This window comes from Oncorhynchus keta, chromosome 10, assembly GCF_023373465.1.
Source record: "Oncorhynchus keta strain PuntledgeMale-10-30-2019 chromosome 10, Oket_V2, whole genome shotgun sequence".
Taxonomy (NCBI): Eukaryota; Metazoa; Chordata; class Actinopteri; order Salmoniformes; family Salmonidae; genus Oncorhynchus; species Oncorhynchus keta.
The window spans coordinates 16,003,227-16,021,954 of NC_068430.1; the positions used below are offsets into that span (position 1 = coordinate 16,003,227).

General features: G+C 44.0%; 2 long non-coding RNA genes and 1 pseudogene across 3 annotated transcripts; 2 read left to right on the plus strand and 1 right to left on the minus strand.

The window, feature by feature from the left end:
• Window positions 1–1,175: 1,175 nt before the first annotated feature.
• LOC127932135 (uncharacterized) lies at window positions 1,176–12,014 on the plus strand. 2 transcript variants are annotated; one of them, XR_008144211.1, is made up of 4 exons: window positions 1,176–1,473; window positions 4,782–4,891; window positions 8,258–9,643; window positions 11,007–12,014. It is a non-coding gene; the product is annotated as an uncharacterized LOC127932135 (long non-coding RNA). The 2 variants fall into 2 exon arrangements; XR_008144209.1 differs by lacking the exon at window positions 1,176–1,473 and adding an exon at window positions 1,638–1,957.
• On the plus strand, window positions 5,402–8,251 carry LOC127932136 (uncharacterized). The gene is made up of 3 exons (XR_008144212.1): window positions 5,402–5,593; window positions 6,960–7,289; window positions 7,488–8,251. It is a non-coding gene; the product is annotated as an uncharacterized LOC127932136 (long non-coding RNA).
• Window positions 12,015–12,971: 957 nt separating the features above from the next.
• LOC118388278 (ER degradation-enhancing alpha-mannosidase-like protein 1) lies at window positions 12,972–15,512 on the minus strand (annotated as a pseudogene).
• Between the last annotated feature and the right edge of the window lie 3,216 nt (window positions 15,513–18,728).

Consider the following 18,728-nt stretch of genomic DNA (forward strand, 5'->3'; position numbering starts at 1 on the left):
TGTCACGTCTGCATTAATAAGGGGTCACGTCTGCATTAATAAGGGGTCACGTCTGCATTAATAAGGGGTCACGTCTGCACTAATAAGGGGTCACGTCTGCACTAATAAGGGGTCACGTCTGCACTAATAAGGGGTCACGTCTGCACTAATAAGGGGTCACGTCTGCACTAATAATGGGTCACGTCTGCATTAATAATGGGTCACGTCTGCATTAATAATGGGTCACGTCTGCATTAATAAGGGGTCACGTCTGCATTAATAATGGGTCACGTCTGCATTAATAATGGGTCACGTCTGCATTAATAATGGGTCACGTCTGCATTAATAATGGGTCACGTCTGCATTAATAAGGGGTCACGTCTGCATTAACAATGGGTCACGTCTGCATTAACAATGGGTCACGTCTGCATTAATAATGGGTCACGTCTGCATTAATAAGGGGTCACGTCTGCATTAATAATGGGTCACGTCTGCATTAATAATGGGTCACGTCTGCATTAATAATGGGTCACGTCTGCATTAATAATGGGTCACGTCTGCATTAATAATGGGTCACGTCTGCATTAATAATGGGTCACGTCTGCATTAATAATGGGTCACGTCTGCATTAATAATGGGTCACGTCTGCATTAATAATGGGTCACGTCTGCATTAATAATGGGTCACGTCTGCATTAATAATGGGTCACGTCTGCATTAATAATGGGTCACGTCTGCATTAATAATGGGTCACGTCTGCATTAATAATGGGTCACGTCTGCATTAATAATGGGTCACGTCTGCATTAATAATGGGTCACGTCTGCATTAATAATGGGTCACGTCTGCATTAATAATGGGTCACGTCTGCATTAATAATGGGTCACGTCTGCATTAATAAGGTGTCACGTCTGCATTAATAAGGTGTCACGTCTGCATTAATAAGGTGTCACGTCTGCATTAATAAGGTGTCACGTCTGCATTAATAAGGTGTCACGTCTGCATTAATAATGGGTCACGTCTGCATTAATAATGGGTCACGTCTGCATTAATAAGGTGTCACGTCTGCATTAATAATGGGTCACGTCTGCATTAATAATGGGTCACGTCTGCATTAATAATGGGTCACGTCTGCATTAATAATGGGTCACGTCTGCATTAATAAGGTGTCACGTCTGCATTAATAAGGTGTCACGTCTGCATTAATAAGGGGTCACGTCTGCATTAATAATGGGTCACGTCTGCATTAATAAGGGGTCACGTCTGCATTAATAATGGGTCACGTCTGCATTAATAATGGGTCACGTCTGCATTAATAATGGGTCACGTCTGCATTAATAAGGGGTCACGTCTGCATTAATAAGGGGTCACGTCTGCATTAATAAGGTGTCACGTCTGCATTAATAATGGGTCACGTCTGCATTAATAATGGGTCACGTCTGCATTAATAAGGGGTCACGTCTGCATTAATAAGGTGTCACGTCTGCATTAATAAGGTGTCACGTCTGCATTAATAATGGGTCACGTCTGCATTAATAATGGGTCACGTCTGCATTAATAAGGGGTCACGTCTGCATTAATAATGGGTCACGTCTGCATTAATAAGGGGTCACGTCTGCATTAATAAGGGGTCACGTCTGCATTAATAAGGTGTCACGTCTGCATTAATAAGGGGTCACGTCTGCATTAATAATGGGTCACGTCTGCATTAATAAGGGGTCACGTCTGCATTAATAATGGGTCACGTCTGCATTAATAATGGGTCACGTCTGCATTAATAAGGGGTCACGTCTGCATTAATAATGGGTCACGTCTGCATTAATAAGGTGTCACGTCTGCATTAATAATGGGTCACGTCTGCATTAATAATGGATCACGTCTGCATTAATAATGGGTCACGTCTGCATTAATAATGGGTCACGTCTGCACTAATAAGGTGTCACGTCTGCATTAATAATGGGTCACGTCTGCATTAATAAGGTGTCACGTCTGCATTAATAAGGGGTCACGTCTGCACTAATAAGGGGTCACGTCTGCACTAATAAGGGGTCACGTCTGCACTAATAAGGGGTCACGTCTGCACTAATAAGGGGTCACGTCTGCACTAATAAGGGGTCACGTCTGCACTAATAAGGTGTCACGTCTGCACTAATAAGGGGTCACGTCTGCACTAATAAGGTGTCACGTCTGCACTAATAAGGTGTCACGTCTGCATTAATAATGGGTCACGTCTGCATTAATAATGGGTCACGTCTGCACTAATAAGGTGTCACGTCTGCATTAATAATGGGTCACGTCTGCATTAATAAGGGGTCACGTCTGCACTAATAAGGTGTCACGTCTGCATTAATAATGGGTCACATCTGCACTAATAAGGGGTCACGTCTGCACTAATAAGGGGTCACGTCTGCACTAATAAGGTGTCACGTCTGCATTAATAATGGGTCACGTCTGCACTAATAAGGTGTCACGTCTGCACTAATAAGGTGTCACGTCTGCATTAATAATGGGTCACGTCTGCATTAATAATGGGTCACGTCTGCACTAATAAGGTGTCACGTCTGCATTAATAATGGGTCACGTCTGCATTAATAAGGGGTCACGTCTGCACTAATAAGGTGTCACGTCTGCACTAATAAGGTGTCACGTCTGCATTAATAATGGGTCACGTCTGCACTAATAAGGTGTCACGTCTGCATTAATAATGGGTCACATCTGCATTAATAAGGTGTCACGTCTGCATTAATAAGGGGTCACGTCTGCATTAATAAGGTGTCACGTCTGCACTAATAAGGGGTCACGTCTGCACTAATAAGGTGTCACGTCTGCATTAATAATGGGTCACATCTGCATTAATAATGGGTCACGTCTGCACTAATAAGGGGTCACGTCTGCACTAATAAGGGGTCACGTCTGCATTAATAATGGGTCACGTCTGCATTAATAAGGGGTCACGTCTGCATTAATAAGGGGTCACGTCTGCATTAATAATGGGTCACGTCTGCACTAATAAGGGGTCACGTCTGCATTAATAAGGGGTCACGTCTGCACTAATAAGGGGTCACGTCTGCATTAATAATGGGTCACGTCTGCACTAATAATGGGTCACGTCTGCATTAATAATGGGTCACGTCTGCACTAATAAGGGGTCACGTCTGCATTAATAAGGGGTCACGTCTGCATTAATAATGGGTCACGTCTGCATTAATAAGGGGTCACGTCTGCATTAATAATGGGTCACGTCTGCATTAATAAGGTGTCACGTCTGCATTAATAATGGGTCACATCTGCATTAATAAGGTGTCACGTCTGCATTAATAAGGGGTCACGTCTGCACTAATAAGGTGTCACGTCTGCATTAATAATGGGTCACGTCTGCATTAATAAGGGGTCACGTCTGCACTAATAAGGTGTCACGTCTGCATTAATAATGGGTCACGTCTGCACTAATAAGGTGTCACGTCTGCATTAATAATGGGTCACATCTGCATTAATAAGGTGTCACGTCTGCATTAATAAGGGGTCACGTCTGCATTAATAAGGTGTCACGTCTGCACTAATAAGGGGTCACGTCTGCACTAATAAGGTGTCACGTCTGCATTAATAATGGGTCACATCTGCATTAATAATGGGTCACGTCTGCACTAATAAAGGGGTCACGTCTGCACTAATAAGGGGTCACGTCTGCATTAATAAGGTGTCACGTCTGCATTAATAATGGGTCACGTCTGCATTAATAATGGGTCACGTCTGTCTGCATTAATAATGGGTCACGTCTGCATTAATAATAATGGGTCACGTCTGCATTAATAATGGGTCACATCTGCATTAATAATGGGTCACATCTGCATTAATAATGGGTCACATCTGCACTAATAATGGGTCACATCTGCATTAATAATGGGTCACATCTGCATTAATAATGGGTCACATCTGCATTAATAATGGGTCACATCTGCATTAATAATGGGTCACGTCTGCATTAATAATGGGTCACGTCTGCACTAATAAGGTGTCACGTCTGCATTAATAAGGTGTCACGTCTGCACTAATAAGGTGTCACGTCTGCACTAATAAGGGGTCACGTCTGCATTAATAAGGGGTCACGTCTGCACTAATAATGGGTCACGTCTGCACTAATAATGGGTCACGTCTGCATTAATAAGGGGTCACGTCTGCACTAATAATGGGTCACGTCTGCATTAATAAGGGGTCACGTCTGCATTAATAAGGGGTCACGTCTGCATTAATAATGGGTCACGTCTGCATTAATAATGGGTCACGTCTGCACTAATAAGGGGTCACGTCTGCATTAATAATGGGTCACGTCTGCATTAATAAGGGGTCACGTCTGCATTAATAAGGGGTCACGTCTGCATTAATAATGGGTCACGTCTGCATTAATAATGGGTCACGTCTGCATTAATAAGGGGTCACGTCTGCATTAATAATGGGTCACGTCTGCATTAATAATGGGTCACGTCTGCATTAATAAGGGGTCACGTCTGCATTAATAAGGTGTCACGTCTGCATTAATAAGGTGTCACGTCTGCATTAATAATGGGTCACGTCTGCATTAATAATGGGTCACGTCTGCATTAATAAGGGGTCACGTCTGCATTAATAAGGTGTCACGTCTGCATTAATAAGGTGTCACGTCTGCATTAATAATGGGTCACGTCTGCATTAATAAGGGGTCACGTCTGCATTAATAATGGGTCACGTCTGCATTAATAATGGGTCACGTCTGCATTAATAAGGGGTCACGTCTGCATTAATAAGGGGTCACGTCTGCATTAATAAGGTGTCACGTCTGCATTAATAATGGGTCACGTCTGCATTAATAAGGGGTCACGTCTGCATTAATAATGGGTCACGTCTGCATTAATAATGGGTCACGTCTGCATTAATAAGGTGTCACGTCTGCATTAATAATGGGTCACGTCTGCATTAATAATGGGTCACGTCTGCATTAATAAGGGGTCACGTCTGCATTAATAATGGGTCACGTCTGCATTAATAAGGGGTCACGTCTGCATTAATAAGGGGTCACGTCTGCATTAATAAGGGGTCACGTCTGCATTAATAAGGGGTCACGTCTGCATTAATAAGGGGTCACGTCTGCATTAATAAGGGGTCACGTCTGCATTAATAAGGTGTCACGTCTGCACTAATAAGGGGTCACGTCTGCATTAATAAGGGGTCACGTCTGCATTAATAAGGGGTCACGTCTGCACTAATAAGGGGTCACGTCTGCATTAATAAGGGTCACGTCTGCATTAATAAGGGGTCACGTCTGCATTAATAAGGGGTCACGTCTGCATTAATAAGGTGTCACGTCTGCATTAATAAGGGGTCACGTCTGCATTAATAAGGTGTCACGTCTGCATTAATAATGGGTCACGTCTGCATTAATAAGGGTCACGTCTGCATTAATAATGGGTCACGTCTGCATTAATAATGGGTCACGTCTGCACTAATAAGGGGTCACGTCTGCATTAATAATGGGTCACGTCTGCATTAATAATGGGTCACGTCTGCATTAATAATGGGTCACGTCTGCATTAATAAGGGGTCACGTCTGCATTAATAATGGGTCACGTCTGCATTAATAAGGTGTCACGTCTGCATTAATAATGGGTCACGTCTGCATTAATAAGGTGTCACGTCTGCATTAATAAGGGGTCACGTCTGCATTAATAAGGGGTCACGCGTCTGCATTAATAAGGGGTCACGTCTGCATTAATAAGGGGTCACGTCTGCATTAATAATGGGTCACGTCTGCATTAATAAGGTGTCACGTCTGCATTAATAATGGGTCACGTCTGCATTAATAAGGTGTCACGTCTGCATTAATAATGGGTCACGTCTGCATTAATAATGGGTCACGTCTGCATTAATAATGGGTCACGTCTGCATTAATAATGGGTCACGTCTGCATTAATAATGGGTCACATCTGCATTAATAATGGGTCACATCTGCATTAATAATGGGTCACATCTGCATTAATAATGGGTCACATCTGCACTAATAATGGGTCACATCTGCATTAATAATGGGTCACATCTGCATTAATAATGGGTCACATCTGCATTAATAATGGGTCACATCTGCATTAATAATGGGTCACATCTGCATTAATAATGGGTCACATCTGCATTAATAATGGGTCACGTCTGCACTAATAAGGTGTCACGTCTGCATTAATAAGGTGTCACGTCTGCACTAATAAGGTGTCACGTCTGCACTAATAAGGGGTCACGTCTGCATTAATAAGGGGTCACGTCTGCACTAATAATGGGTCACGTCTGCATTAATAAGGGGTCACGTCTGCACTAATAATGGGTCACGTCTGCATTAATAAGGGGTCACGTCTGCATTAATAATGGGTCACGTCTGCATTAATAATGGGTCACGTCTGCACTAATAAGGGGTCACGTCTGCATTAATAATGGGTCACGTCTGCATTAATAATGGGTCACGTCTGCATTAATAAGGGGTCACGTCTGCATTAATAAGGGGTCACGTCTGCATTAATAAGGGGTCACGTCTGCATTAATAATGGGTCACGTCTGCACTAATAAGGGGTCACGTCTGCATTAATAATGGGTCACGTCTGCATTAATAATGGGTCACGTCTGCATTAATAAGGGGTCACGTCTGCATTAATAAGGTGTCACGTCTGCATTAATAATGGGTCACGTCTGCATTAATAATGGGTCACGTCTGCATTAATAAGGGGTCACGTCTGCATTAATAAGGTGTCACGTCTGCATTAATAAGGTGTCACGTCTGCATTAATAATGGGTCACGTCTGCATTAATAAGGGGTCACGTCTGCATTAATAATGGGTCACGTCTGCATTAATAATGGGTCACGTCTGCATTAATAAGGGGTCACGTCTGCATTAATAAGGGGTCACGTCTGCATTAATAAGGTGTCACGTCTGCATTAATAATGGGTCACGTCTGCATTAATAAGGTGTCACGTCTGCATTAATAATGGGTCACGTCTGCATTAATAATGGGTCACGTCTGCATTAATAATGGGTCACGTCTGCATTAATAATGGGTCACGTCTGCATTAATAATGGGTCACGTCTGCATTAATAAGGGGTCACGTCTGCATTAATAATGGGTCACGTCTGCATTAATAAGGGGTCACGTCTGCATTAATAAGGTGTCACGTCTGCATTAATAAGGTGTCACGTCTGCATTAATAATGGGTCACGTCTGCATTAATAATGGGTCACGTCTGCATTAATAAGGGGTCACGTCTGCATTAATAAGGTGTCACGTCTGCATTAATAAGGTGTCACGTCTGCATTAATAATGGGTCACGTCTGCATTAATAAGGGGTCACGTCTGCATTAATAATGGGTCACGTCTGCATTAATAATGGGTCACGTCTGCATTAATAAGGGGTCACGTCTGCATTAATAAGGGGTCACGTCTGCATTAATAAGGTGTCACGTCTGCATTAATAATGGGTCACGTCTGCATTAATAAGGTGTCACGTCTGCATTAATAATGGGTCACGTCTGCATTAATAATGGGTCACGTCTGCATTAATAAGGGGTCACGTCTGCATTAATAATGGGTCACGTCTGCATTAATAATGGGTCACGTCTGCATTAATAAGGGGTCACGTCTGCATTAATAATGGGTCACGTCTGCATTAATAAGGGGTCACGTCTGCATTAATAAGGTGTCACGTCTGCATTAATAAGGGGTCACGTCTGCATTAATAAGGGGTCACGTCTGCATTAATAATGGGTCACGTCTGCATTAATAAGGGGTCACGTCTGCATTAATAAGGTGTCACGTCTGCACTAATAAGGGGTCACGTCTGCATTAATAAGGTGTCACGTCTGCATTAATAAGGGGTCACGTCTGCACTAATAAGGGGTCACGTCTGCATTAATAAGGGGTCACGTCTGCATTAATAAGGGGTCACGTCTGCATTAATAAGGGGTCACGTCTGCATTAATAAGGTGTCACGTCTGCATTAATAAGGGGTCACGTCTGCATTAATAAGGTGTCACGTCTGCATTAATAATGGGTCACGTCTGCATTAATAAGGGGTCACGTCTGCATTAATAATGGGTCACGTCTGCATTAATAATGGGTCACGTCTGCACTAATAAGGGGTCACGTCTGCATTAATAATGGGTCACGTCTGCATTAATAATGGGTCACGTCTGCATTAATAATGGGTCACGTCTGCATTAATAATGGGTCACGTCTGCATTAATAATGGGTCACGTCTGCATTAATAAGGGGTCACGTCTGCATTAATAAGGGGTCACGTCTGCATTAATAAGGTGTCACGTCTGCATTAATAATGGGTCACGTCTGCATTAATAAGGTGTCACGTCTGCATTAATAATGGGTCACGTCTGCATTAATAATGGGTCACGTCTGCATTAATAATGGGTCACGTCTGCATTAATAATGGGTCACGTCTGCATTAATAATGGGTCACGTCTGCATTAATAAGGGGTCACGTCTGCATTAATAATGGGTCACGTCTGCATTAATAAGGGGTCACGTCTGCATTAATAAGGTGTCACGTCTGCATTAATAAGGTGTCACGTCTGCATTAATAATGGGTCACGTCTGCATTAATAATGGGTCACGTCTGCATTAATAAGGGGTCACGTCTGCATTAATAAGGTGTCACGTCTGCATTAATAAGGTGTCACGTCTGCATTAATAATGGGTCACGTCTGCATTAATAAGGGGTCACGTCTGCATTAATAATGGGTCACGTCTGCATTAATAATGGGTCACGTCTGCATTAATAAGGGGTCACGTCTGCATTAATAAGGGGTCACGTCTGCATTAATAAGGTGTCACGTCTGCATTAATAATGGGTCACGTCTGCATTAATAAGGTGTCACGTCTGCATTAATAATGGGTCACGTCTGCATTAATAATGGGTCACGTCTGCATTAATAAGGGGTCACGTCTGCATTAATAATGGGTCACGTCTGCATTAATAATGGGTCACGTCTGCATTAATAAGGGGTCACGTCTGCATTAATAATGGGTCACGTCTGCATTAATAAGGGGTCACGTCTGCATTAATAAGGTGTCACGTCTGCATTAATAAGGGGTCACGTCTGCATTAATAAGGGGTCACGTCTGCATTAATAATGGGTCACGTCTGCATTAATAAGGGGTCACGTCTGCATTAATAAGGTGTCACGTCTGCACTAATAAGGGGTCACGTCTGCATTAATAAGGTGTCACGTCTGCATTAATAAGGGGTCACGTCTGCATTAATAAGGGGTCACGTCTGCATTAATAAGGGGTCACGTCTGCATTAATAAGGGGTCACGTCTGCATTAATAAGGGGTCACGTCTGCATTAATAAGGTGTCACGTCTGCATTAATAAGGGGTCACGTCTGCATTAATAAGGTGTCACGTCTGCATTAATAATGGGTCACGTCTGCATTAATAAGGGGTCACGTCTGCATTAATAATGGGTCACGTCTGCATTAATAATGGGTCACGTCTGCACTAATAAGGGGTCACGTCTGCATTAATAATGGGTCACGTCTGCATTAATAATGGGTCACGTCTGCATTAATAATGGGTCACGTCTGCATTAATAAGGGGTCACGTCTGCATTAATAATGGGTCACGTCTGCATTAATAAGGTGTCACGTCTGCATTAATAATGGGTCACGTCTGCATTAATAAGGTGTCACGTCTGCATTAATAAGGGGTCACGTCTGCATTAATAAGGGGTCACGTCTGCATTAATAAGGGGTCACGTCTGCATTAATAAGGGGTCACGTCTGCATTAATAATGGGTCACGTCTGCATTAATAAGGTGTCACGTCTGCATTAATAATGGGTCACGTCTGCATTAATAAGGTGTCACGTCTGCATTAATAATGGGTCACGTCTGCATTAATAATGGGTCACGTCTGCATTAATAATGGGTCACGTCTGCATTAATAATGGGTCACGTCTGCATTAATAATGGGTCACGTCTGCACTAATAATGGGTCACATCTGCATTAATAATGGGTCACATCTGCATTAATAATGGGTCACATCTGCACTAATAATGGGTCACATCTGCATTAATAATGGGTCACATCTGCATTAATAATGGGTCACATCTGCATTAATAATGGGTCACATCTGCATTAATAATGGGTCACATCTGCATTAATAATGGGTCACATCTGCATTAATAATGGGTCACGTCTGCACTAATAAGGTGTCACGTCTGCATTAATAAGGTGTCACGTCTGCACTAATAAGGTGTCACGTCTGCACTAATAAGGGGTCACGTCTGCATTAATAAGGGGTCACGTCTGCACTAATAATGGGTCACGTCTGCATTAATAAGGGGTCACGTCTGCACTAATAATGGGTCACGTCTGCATTAATAAGGGTCACGTCTGCATTAATAATGGGTCACGTCTGCATTAATAATGGGTCACGTCTGCACTAATAAGGGGTCACGTCTGCATTAATAATGGGTCACGTCTGCATTAATAATGGGTCACGTCTGCATTAATAAGGGGTCACGTCTGCATTAATAAGGGGTCACGTCTGCATTAATAAGGGGTCACGTCTGCATTAATAATGGGTCACGTCTGCACTAATAAGGGGTCACGTCTGCATTAATAATGGGTCACGTCTGCATTAATAATGGGTCACGTCTGCATTAATAAGGGGTCACGTCTGCATTAATAAGGTGTCACGTCTGCATTAATAATGGGTCACGTCTGCATTAATAATGGGTCACGTCTGCATTAATAAGGGGTCACGTCTGCATTAATAAGGTGTCACGTCTGCATTAATAAGGTGTCACGTCTGCATTAATAATGGGTCACGTCTGCATTAATAAGGGGTCACGTCTGCATTAATAATGGGTCACGTCTGCATTAATAATGGGTCACGTCTGCATTAATAAGGGGTCACGTCTGCATTAATAAGGGGTCACGTCTGCATTAATAAGGTGTCACGTCTGCATTAATAATGGGTCACGTCTGCATTAATAAGGTGTCACGTCTGCATTAATAATGGGTCACGTCTGCATTAATAATGGGTCACGTCTGCATTAATAATGGGTCACGTCTGCATTAATAATGGGTCACGTCTGCATTAATAATGGGTCACGTCTGCATTAATAAGGGGTCACGTCTGCATTAATAATGGGTCACGTCTGCATTAATAAGGGGTCACGTCTGCATTAATAAGGTGTCACGTCTGCATTAATAAGGGGTCACGTCTGCATTAATAAGGGGTCACGTCTGCATTAATAATGGGTCACGTCTGCATTAATAAGGGGTCACGTCTGCATTAATAAGGTGTCACGTCTGCACTAATAAGGGGTCACGTCTGCATTAATAAGGTGTCACGTCTGCATTAATAAGGGGTCACGTCTGCATTAATAAGGGGTCACGTCTGCATTAATAAGGGGTCACGTCTGCATTAATAAGGTGTCACGTCTGCATTAATAAGGGGTCACGTCTGCATTAATAAGGTGTCACGTCTGCATTAATAATGGGTCACGTCTGCATTAATAAGGGGTCACGTCTGCATTAATAATGGGTCACATCTGCATTAATAATGGGTCACGTCTGCACTAATAAGGGGTCACGTCTGCATTAATAATGGGTCACGTCTGCATTAATAATGGGTCACATCTGCATTAATAATGGGTCACGTCTGCACTAATAAGGGGTCACGTCTGCACTAATAAGGGGTCACGTCTGCACTAATAAGGGGTCACGTCTGCATTAATAAGGGGTCACGTCTGCATTAATAATGGGTCACGTCTGCATTAATAATGGGTCACGTCTGCATTAATAATGGGTCACGTCTGCATTAATAAGGGGTCACGTCTGCATTAATAAGGGGTCACGTCTGCATTAATAATGGGTCACGTCTGCATTAATAAGGGGTCACGTCTGCATTAATAAGGGGTCACGTCTGCATTAATAATGGGTCACGTCTGCATTAATAATGGGTCACGTCTGCATTAATAATGGGTCACGTCTGCACTAATAAGGGGTCACGTCTGCACTAATAAGGTGTCACGTCTGCATTAATAAGGGGTCACGTCTGCATTAATAAGGGGTCACGTCTGCACTAATAAGGGGTCACGTCTGCACTAATAAGGTGTCACGTCTGCATTAATAATGGGTCACGTCTGCATTAATAAGGGGTCACGTCTGCACTAATAAGGGGTCACGTCTGCACTAATAAGGTGTCACGTCTGCATTAATAAGGGGTCACGTCTGCACTAATAAGGGGTCACGTCTGCACTAATAAGAGGTCACGTCTGCACTAAGAAGGTGTCACGTCTGCTTTAATAAGGGGTCACGTCTGCATTAATAAGGGGTCACGTCTGTATTAATAAGGTGTCACGTCTGCATTAATAAGGGGTCACGTCTGCATTAATAAGGGGTCACGTCTGCATTAATACCAAGTCTGTATAAATAAGGTACCAAGTCAAGTCTGTATTAATACGTGTCGAGTAAGTGTTTTTGGCTGCTTATTAATACAGAGGCACTATGGTTCATGTGACTGTAAATCTCACTGTCATTGCACATAAAATGACATACATATACATCCACCTGCCTATTGTAAGATCAATTGCATGACAGTCAGAAATGCATATCACACATTCACCTCAGATATCTGAATAACACTGAATTTAAAAAGATAACAGGATGCCTCAGAAGCTGAGTTGAAAACATAACTGTGACAATCCTAGTGAGGCACTAGTCAGCCTGTATATCTATGTGTTTGCGTAATGCACTTAAAATGATGCTGTGGACATTAAACAGGTATCTGGATGGCACTGTTCCCTCAACCCAATAACACTTCACAGATTGGCGGTTCAGAACACCTAGCTACACACCCAAACCAAAGCTCGAACAGTAAAGCCCTCATCACTGCTTCATTCCTTCCTCAACCAAAACATCCCAGTTATAATGACAACAAACAACACCCAATGAGTCACATTTAAAATGCTGTGGAACAGGAATCCAGCAAACCTTTTACTGAAAAAAAAAAAGATTGTCCTTTACAAAATAAACTGATGCATATTACAAAACAATACCGCAAAAAAAATTGAAATGCTATTTTTTTTAAAGTCCTAGTGAGTATTGTCCACCTTGGTCCCGAGCAGCAGAGCGGTAGAGCAGGGTGAGGTGAGACCCCTCTGTCCTCTTCACACAACAAGCTGTGCCTGAGTTAGTGAGTCTACAAACTGAGGACACAGACACAGCAGTGATCTCTCCTCAGAACAGTCCCACCATGTGATCGATCTGTCTCATGTACACACTCTTCAAAGGCAGGGAGTACCTGGGCTCTTCAGAGACCCGGTCACACTGAAGAAAGGAAGCAGAGGAGATGATGATTTGTATGAAAAATTAAACATAAGTTGTTGATAGATGACCTAACTCCGAATATTTCAAATATGTTTGTGCTTATTTAGCAGAAATAAATGTTCGTCATTCATTACTGTATATTTTAAGCTGCAGTATTTGATAATGCAGGCAGTGTCAGGGTAATATATATCAGAGGTCATTACATTGATATTGTTGATAGAAAATGACCCATTGGAGGTCTCCTGGTCTGTCACCACTCTCTCCTCACAGGGGAACAGGTAATTCCACTGCTTCTCCCGGAAGCGCGCATCAATAGGTACCACATGGCCCTCTGTGGTGAAGATGTACTTGTTCTCTGATTTGTGCAAGGGGTTGTCATCATCAAACAGCTGGAAGGAGAATGTCCCAGGATTAACTAGAATGACAGGTTCTATTAGCTCAGAAAAGCCTGTTCCAGTTTCTGACCAACATACAGTGCAGGTACATACCATGTAAAGGTATTTTCAGACAGTACAAGTACTAAACAGCTCAGGCTAATGTTCCTATTGATCCAGTAAGGCCAGAAGGCTAGTTTATTTTTATTGGCATGTAACTGATATGAATGTTGTATTGTCAATTTGTTTTCTACTATATTTAATTGGCACTTTAAACATGCATATGATACTGCAACAATTTCCCCATGGGGACAATAAAGTCAGTAAAGTACATACCAGGTAAAGGTATTTGCAGGTCTCGCTGAGAAAAAAGCTCTCCATGCGATCCTCTTTGGACTTGTGGTGAAGAGTGGCATACCCACACCTGTCTTATCCACACATCAGTTTAGGGAACGGTAGAAACAGACTTCCTCTCTAAAAGTAAAAGTGTTTTTCAACAACCCGACTTATACCAGACTTTGGCATTTTTTTCCAGGCTCTCAAGGATGTCCAGTCCTACGTGCAAATATAAAGGATGTTTGGTTGCCTGTGAGGGGAAATGAAATAGCACAACTCAAAGCAGCTCAAAACAAATAAAACTAACAAACATTCTGTATCAAATGTTGTCTCCAATGCATGTGCAGCACTGGTACCTGGTAGAGGAGATAGGTGGACTCCACCAGTTCTGGCCTCAGGGGGTAGAAGAGCACGTCAGGCGCCTGTAGCTGCCAGTTGTACCTCTCCGGCAGGGCCCCGAAGCGCTTCCAGATGGCGTAGTAGAAGGCATGCATGCAAATGGCCTCCTCAACACCACCATTCAACACCTGAGGTGGTCAGGCACGGGGTCAGAGCACAGACACGGGGTCAGAGCACAGACACAGGGTCAGGGCACAGACACAGGGTCAGGGCACAGACACAGGGTCAGGGCACAGACACAGGGTCAGGGCACAGACACGGGGAAAACATCATAAACAGTAGTAACGCTGTCAGGTTGAACATACACCAAGGTATTCTACTGAACAACATTTATTGGGACATTGTAGGTTGAGGACATATGCAGGGTTTGTACTGCTCCCCATTCCCAGAGAGAGAGAGGTGTCTACCAGGAGGCCAGGGAAGAAGGCTTGCAGGGAGTCGATCCAGGTGTTCATGATCTGGCCGTTGAACATGTTCACATTGACGTAGAGTGGAGGGTCCCCTTCATTACATGACTCCCTCCTGCAGGTCAACATCCACACACACACACACACACACACACACACACACACACACACACACACACACACACACACACACACACACACACACACACACACACACACACACACACACACACACTTTACAGAATGTAGATCAACACTAAACAACATGCCGCCACATTACTAATATAACCTCAAATATGGCCAATCATTCAACACACAACCATTAGAACACTATGTATCCACACAAACACACCCTCATCAAGTCAATTCAAGCACAGGACTGACCCCATTCTCAGGTGGTTCTGGATGCTCTGATAAGAAGCTTGGAACATCCGCTAGTCCTCTCTCTCTCCAAACAGGATGTAAGACTTAAGCAGGTACTCGTAGAACGAGTCCATCCCTGCTCCCAGGCCACTTTGCATGCCAACCCACTGTCCCGTTTGAACGTTCCCTGAGAGTTGAAGAGAAGAGGTAACCATGTGCGATACAACAAGAGAGAAAGATGCAGCTACACATGAGCAAACATCTACATACAAACTACAAAGATGATCTCTACTCGCCTAGCAAGCCTGTCTCGTTGCTCCTCAGGTTCCACAGGGCTCGGACAGCCAGTCTTGCCACCCACTCAAAAGTGGAGTCTCCAATCAGACGGCTCAGAATGCCAAACTCCACCATCAGGGAGCCAGCCCCAGATGTGCAAGTCTCATTGATGCTGTCTGGAGAGACACCACTCTTCAGGTTCACCTGAGGAAATGAAGTGACAGGGTAATCAGTCACTGAAGAACATTACAGTTATTTCAGTACGGCATAGTTGTGCTCGTTATATATACACACACATTGTCGTCCATGTCCACGTCACCGAAGGGATGCTTGGGGTCAGTCAGGAGGATGTGAGCAGAGATCAGACTACCCAGGATCCTGGAGGGACAAATAATGAACGAATGAGACAACCATCAAGAGAAGTTAGAAGGCAGTCCTTGTTTAAACATTAAGGTAGCTAGGATTCAGAGATAGATGCATTGAACTCTGCTCCTACCACTAGATTAGAGCTACCATTACCCTACTTTAAACAATATAAACACCCCTCCCTCCCTCCCTCCACCACCACAGCACCTGCAATTTTTTGTTTTCTTTGCAGCTTGGAAAGATTACGAAATGGTACTTGTGGTTTACTGAAATGTGAGCTGCAACTCCACCGTGGTTGTAAAGCTGTTTGCTACATCTTTACATCTGGAACTTGAACCTGAGCTAACAAAAAAAGTTCTAGTCAATACGGATATTACATTTACACCTGATGTTAGCCTCAAACACTTGCACAGTGTCGAAAGATACCGTGTCTATCACCAACTTCACAGCTCTATGGAACTCTGACACATTCGCCAGCACCTGGAGCGAGAAACATTACCAGGATCATTGAAAAACTTCCTAAACCGTTTGAATACCATCATCCTAAAAGCTGACACAAATGAAACAGGAATAGAAAATGAAGCTGCTTACCAGTAGTGTGTCGAGGGTGTCAATGAATAGTTTCCCAAGACATCATTGATGTTTCACTACTGTTGTTTCAGGTCAAACATGTAAAAACGAGGCTTGACAATAATTGAGGGTATGCACATGTAGGCAATAATGCAAACACCATGGTGGGAATTGTGGGACCACATTCAACGTGATCACAAGCTGAGCAAGTTAAATGGATTGACCCTGTTTCAACTTGAGAGAAATTACGTTTCATCCAGCTGTGCATTTTCTTTGTGCCTTTTGTTATCAGATTCAAAAGAATGTCGCTCAAAGTAGATAGAGCAGACAAACAAATAGAATACCAGCCTTACAGTAACTGTATTTGGTTAGCTAGTTACATCACCGTAACCAGATTTGATAACAAGTCCTGCATGACAGACAGGTGCAAATTACAATAACCGCACAGTTAACATCATCCGTCACAATGTAAATAATGAATGGACACTGGACACACACTTCAGCTAGTTGGACAGGGCAGTCTACCAACCGAATAATCAATTCCACGTGTTACCAGATTGGTTCTAGGCCTATACTCAGGGGTTGACAAATTGGTTCTAGGCCTATACTCACGGGTTACCAGATTGGTTCTAGGCCTATACTCACGGGTTGACAGATTGGTTCTAGGCCTATACTCACAGGTTACCAGATTGGTGGTTCAATCTGTCAACCCTATACTCACGGGTTGACAGATTGGTTCTAGGCCTATACTCACGGGTTACCAGATTGGTTCTAGGCCTATACTCACGGGTTGACAGATTGGTTCTAGGCCTATACTCACGGGTTGACAGATTGGTTCTAGGCCTATACTCACGGGTTGACAGATTGGTTCTAGGCCTATACTCACGGGTTACCAGATTGGTTCTAGGCCTATACTCACGGGTTGACAGATTGGTTCTAGGCCTATACATTTACATTTACATTTAAGTCATTTAGCAGACGCTCTTATCCAGAGCGACTTACAAATTGGTGCATACACCTTATGACATCCAGTGGAACAGCCACTTACAATAGTGCATCTAAATCTTTTTAGGGGGGGTGAGAAGGATTACTTACCCTATCCTAGGTATTCCTTGAAGAGGTGGGGTTTCAGGTGTCTCCGGAAGGTGGTGATTGACTCCGCTGTCCTGGCGTCGTGAGGGAGTTTGTTCCACCATTGGGGGGCCAGAGCAGCGAACAGTTTTGACTGGGCTGAGCGGGAACTGTACTTCCTCAGTGGTAGGGAGGCGAGCAGGCCAGAGGTGGATGAACGCAGTGCCCTTGTTTGGGTGTAGGGCCTGATCAGAGCCTGGAGGTACTGAGGTGCCGTTCCCCTCACAGCTCCGTAGGCAAGCACCATGGTCTTGTAGCGGATGCGAGCTTCAACTGGAAGCCAGTGGAGAGAGCGGAGGAGCGGGGTGACGTGAGAGAACTTGGGAAGGTTGAACACCAGACGGGCTGCGGCGTTCTGGATGAGTTGTAGGGGTTTAATGGCACAGGCAGGGAGCCCAGCCAACAGCGAGTTGCAGTAATCAAGACGGGAGATGACAAGTGCCTGGATTAGGACCTGCGCCGCTTCCTGTGTGAGGCAGGGTCGTACTCTGCGGATGTTGTAGAGCATGAACCTACAGGAACGGGACACCGCCTTGATGTTAGTTGAGAACGACAGGGTGTTGTCCAGGATCACGCCAAGGTTCTTAGCGCTCTGGGAGGAGGACACAATGGAGTTGTCAACCGTGATGGCGAGACCATGGAACGGGCAGTCCTTCCCCGGGAGGAAGAGGAGCTCCGTCTTGCTGAGGTTCAGCTTGAGGTGGTGATCCGTCATCCACACTGATATTTCTGCCAGACATGCAGAGATGCGATTCGCCACCTGGTCATCAGAAGGGGGAAAGGAGAAGATTAATTGTGTGTCGTCTGCATAGCAATGATAGGAGAGACCATGTGAGGTTATGACAGAGCCAAGTGACTTGGTGTATAGCGAGAATAAGAGAGGGCCTAGAACAGAGCCCTGGGGGACACCAGTGGTGAGAGCGCGTGGTGAGGAGATTCTCGCCATGCCACCTGGTAGGAGCGACCTGTCAGGTAGGACGCAATCCAAGCGTGGGCCGCGCCGGAGATGCCCAACTCGGAGAGGGTGGAGAGGAGGATCTGATGGTTCACAGTATCGAAGGCAGCCGATAGGTCTAGAAGGATGAGAGCAGAGGAGAGAGAGTTAGCTTTAGCAGTGCGGAGCGCCTCCGTGATACAGAGAAGAGCAGTCTCAGTTGAATG